The sequence below is a fragment of the Homarus americanus genome, unplaced genomic scaffold (genome assembly GCF_018991925.1).
Source record: "Homarus americanus isolate GMGI-L3 unplaced genomic scaffold, GMGI_Hamer_2.0 scaffold43243, whole genome shotgun sequence".
Classification (NCBI taxonomy): Eukaryota; Metazoa; Arthropoda; class Malacostraca; order Decapoda; family Nephropidae; genus Homarus; species Homarus americanus.
In genome coordinates this window covers 482,501-487,500 of record NW_024721459.1, presented here as the reverse complement: position 1 = coordinate 487,500, position 5,000 = coordinate 482,501, and positions in this window count along the sequence as shown.

The window sequence follows — 5,000 nt, the reverse complement described above, 5'->3', positions numbered from 1 at the left end:
ATAATAGTATATTAATATTAATATATTATTATTATTATTATTATTATTATTATTATTATTATTATTATTATTATTATTATTATTATAATTGTTGTTGTTGTTATTATTATTATTATTATTATTATTAGTATTATTATTAGTATTATTAGTATTACCTTAAATATAACAATAAAATTAAAAGCTTAATAATATTTCTAAAGATAAAAATTACTAATTATTTTGCGGTACAATTTTTGTCAATCAGAAGCTATATCTATTTGAATGTGTTATTTTATAGATAAGAGATAATGTTTTAATTGAATGTTATTTTGAATGTTGAATGTTTTGGTTGAATGTTTTTGATAAATGTTGAATGATTTGGTTGAATGTTATGGCTGGGGTGAGAGAAAAGCCCCGAGTTACCTAAACAAAGTTATCTTATTATACAAGTAGACAGGTAGACATTTGGCTGAGGAAAGTAGACAGGTAGACATTTGACTGAGGAAAGTAGACAGGTAGACATTTGACTGAGGAAAGTAGACAGGTAGACATTTGACTGAGGAAAGTAGACAGGTAGACATTTGACTGAGGAAAGTAGACAGGTAGATATTTGACTGAGGAAAGTAGACAGGTAGACGTTTGACTGAGGAAAGTAGACAGGTAGACATTTGACTGAGGAAAGTAGACAGGTAGACATTTGGCTGAGGAAAGTAGACAGGTGACATTTGACTGAGGAAAGTAGACAGGTAGACATTTGACTGAGGAAAGTAGACAGGTAGACATTTGACTGAGGAAAGTAGACAGGTAGACATTTGGCTGAGGAAAGTAGACAGGTAGACATTTGACTGAGGGAGACAGGTAGACATTTGACTGAGGAAAGTAGACAGGTGGAGGAAGACTCAGTAAGGAATGAGTGTCTGTCTTGTGTTAGTCTGGGATGTAGGTGAGTTGGAGGTCGACCTTGACTCATTCATTAGGTAATTTGGAGGTCCACCTTGAATTAATGTAGTATAGGAGGCTGAGGTATTGTGGATGATGATGATGACATGAAATATAAATTATCATCTACTATAGACAGGCAGACAGGCAGACAGGCAGACAGGCAGACAGGCAGGCAGGCAGACAGGCAGGCAGGCAGGCAGACAGACAGACAGACAGACCAGACTCATGAAACAACATACCCTACTTAGACCCCCACCTACATAGAGGGGGGCAACATAAGCAACCATCTTCACTACTCATAATATAAAATAAAAAAATCATTCTCCCTTTTTCTTGTGATTTTCGAAAGATGGTGGAAAGGGTCGAGGAAATTTGAGTGCAATTTCGACCCAAGTTCACATTCCATTTCATAGGTCGTGTTGTAGAGGGTTAGAGGAGGGATGGAGGGAAAGGGAAGGGGAAGGGAGGGGGGATGTCCCTTCACTTTATTATGACAAGATATATGGCCGGAAATTCTACAGAGTTTTTTTATTTGAAGGATCGTGCTGTTATACATGCATAAGACTCTACAGATTAATAATTACCACTACTACGGAATTTTTCATGCTGGGATATAAGATGAAAATGATGTAATGATGAAGGGAAAACAAAATATAATGTATAATGAATTTTTTTTTTTATAGTTTAAGCGACACAGTCATGGTTAAGGACGGTGTGTGGAATCTTCACTTGGTGTGGTAATACGGTGTGGAGGTATTTTGCTGCTTTACAATGACTCTGGTGACCGGGACAATAAATGAGGGGCCGGAGTTACGTAAGGTGGGCTCGTGGTATGTCACCTCTCACCCAAGAATTCCATTTGGGAAGGTTCGGGCTCTGGGAATCGCCCTCTTGATCTCTTATGATAAGAAAAATTGTGGATATGTGTTGGAGAAGAAGGGGCGGAGTTCATGTGTGACTCCGCCCCTGGCCCCGCCCCCACTCCCCGCCCCTGCTGCTGCCGCCCTGATAACCGCGGGAGGAGCAGCGGCCGCCACTCAGGTGCTGGGGCCCGTCGCTGCCGCACCGCCGCTGCCGAGAGCAACAACCAACTGTTGCTGAACCACGCTCCCGCACCCCGCAACACCGCCACACTCCGGCACCCGAGCATGGAGTGACATCCGGAGTATCACCAGCACGGTAAGTCCTCCCGCCAATGCTCCATCACCACACCTCCATTACCCTCATAAACCGCTCGTGAAGAACACTCCTTTAACCCCCATACCGCCTTAACCGTAGTTGACGCCTCACTACGGGTAGCGGCGGTCCTCTGCAGGTCGTTATGCCTGGGATCTATTCAGAGACAACCTTCCCTGCGAACGAGAGAAACGGAACACGGAGGAGGCGCTGACGAGCTACAGGTGGAGGAGGTGTTGAGCGGGGCAGTGGTAGTCACTTGTTGCTGCCGCTGCCTCATCTACCACCACCCTCACTACCACCACCCTCATCTACCACCACCCTCATCTACCACCACCCTCACTATCACCACCCTCACTACCCCCCACCTTCACTATCACCACCCTCACTATCGGTACTGGTGCTACTCTTAGTATTAGCGGTGGTAATATCATATCTTATTAGTATTACCGGTGCTATTACATTATTATATCTCCTAGTAGTACTGTTAGTAATAGCGCTAGTCGGATTATCGCCATTATCAATATTACTACAATTATTATATATTTTTTATCATTAGTAGACTTATTGTTGATTATATTAGTCTCGTTATTATTAATTTTGTTAGTATTATTGTTAGAATTATTATCAGAAGTATTGTATTAATATTTTTGAGGATAAAGGTCGTATTATTACTATTAACACAAGTATAATAGTGAGAATTATTATTTCACTATGTAATAATAGCGATATTAGTTGTGTATCGTGTTAACTAAAATAGACGATGATAGTGTAGTGCATTAAGTTAAGGAAGTGATTTATTTATTTAGTTATTTATTTCACAATTCGTATACAATAAAGATCCGTTTATTCGACTTATACAATTTTTTCTTCATTAATTTCATCCGGGAGATTTTTTCCTCTGATACCCAACGCTGAAAGAGTCGGTCACCAGAGGCACCTTAACCCATGTAGACATTGTAGATTCGCTTTTTTTTTTTTGATAATGGCGACTCGCTTTTGTAGATCATACGCCTCGGAGTGTGGAGTAGCAAGTGTATCTACAAAAATAACATCCATCTCTTGATATTATCGGCTAATAGGTCAATTATCGAGTCGGGCAGTGTGTTAACAAGGAAATCTACAACAGGAAACACAGTGAGCGCGGTAACATAATATAGTGCATTTTTTCATAATATTTTGTAATTTTTTTTAAAGGCAATCATATAATTGGTTATAGTATATAGTATTTTGGTATAATTTTACGCCGTTTCTTCAGGTAAATTATTTAAAATCATCAACATTTATTTTGGTCTCTATAATTATTACTAGCACTGTTTACCGTCTCTATAATTTTGTTTAAACAACCAGTGTACATTATGTTACGAAGTTATGTATATATTATTTCAAGAGTCATTCATATTGTTAAAGTTTCAACAACCATTAAACTGTTTCACAACCCGTATATAACACTGGCGCTTATTGTACTGTTATTGTCATACCTGGTTGCGGTGGGAGAGAAGATACAGCACTCGCTTTCTGTTCTCAGCCACACTGGTTCGATCCCGGGAACCTATAAGAAATCGACAGAGTGAATTCTAAGGGATTAAATATATAATAACAGAATGACTTTATTAACTTAGATAGAGATCGTAAGTATAAAGTCGTAATATATCTTTAGGTAATTTATTTTGGCTCTCTTAAGTAAAGTCTCTGTTTATGTTATCTTCGCGTCTCCTACTTCGTGTATTTGTTTAAGTAAGGTTTAAAAGTTCCCATATCATTATTTAGGGGTACAATTCGAACTTTGGGAACTTTTTACAAACCCTCGTTGTATCGTAGCTTTAAGTGAACAAGTTTTATTAGTTCTCAGATCTTTATTTAGGGAGAAAATTTGATCTGATGGGAACTTCTTAAAAGACCTTCCTTGTATCGTACTTTAAACGAGCTGGTCCCCTAATCAGTGTGAAAATAATCCTCGTGTTAATCTTTCACCATCCTGGGCGGGAGGATCCTGGTGCCACTGAGATAACGCCTAATCGCTCGCCCTTCTACCTCTGCCTGTGTCATTATTAGTGTTATACCAAGCATCACATCACAGCCAGGGCATAAATACATCACTCTTGTTAATAACTAGTCTGCTGGAAACTCAATTAAGATGGGGAGGGGGGTAGGGAAAAGGGTGGAGGTGGGGGGATGGGGAGGAGGGTTCGATGGGAAGGTAGGGAAGGTGAGGGCTGGGTGGAAGGGGGAAAAGGGGGAAAGGGCATAATACAGTAGAGGTAGGGGGGTGTGCTTAGGTGCCTCTCGTTTGTTTGTACAACCTGGGAGGTATGTGGTGTGGTGGTGGTGGTGGTGGTGGTGATGACTGCAAGCATAAACCACGTCCTCCTTCTCTCCCCACTCTCCCTCCTTGCCCCCCTTCCTTCACTCACTTCCCTCTATGACTCCCTCACTTTCCTTACTCTCCTCCTCTCCCTCACTCTTCTCCCTCCTCTCCCTCTACTCCTCCCTCCTCTCCTCCATGCCTCCCTCCTCTCCCTCACTTCTTCCTCCTCCTCTCTCCCTCCTCTCCCTCACTCTCCTCCTTGCCTCCCCTCACTCTCCTTCCTCTCCTCTCTCCCTTCCTTTCCTCCTCTCCCTCACTTCCTCTATGCCTCCCTCCTTCCTTACTCTCCCTCCTCTCCCTCCATGCCTCCCTCCTTCCCTTACTCTCTCCCTCCTCCTCCTTCCTTCCTCTCCCTCCTCCCTACTCCTCTTCCTCTCCCTCCCTCCCTTACTTCCTACTTCCCTCAGCCGTCACTATTCCCGTAGGTTTAAAAAAGGCTTCGGAGTTTCCATATATTGACCGCCTCTCTCCCTGTTCTCAAGAGAGAGAGAGAGAGAGAGAGAGAGAGAGAGAGAGAGAGAGAGAGAGAGAGAGA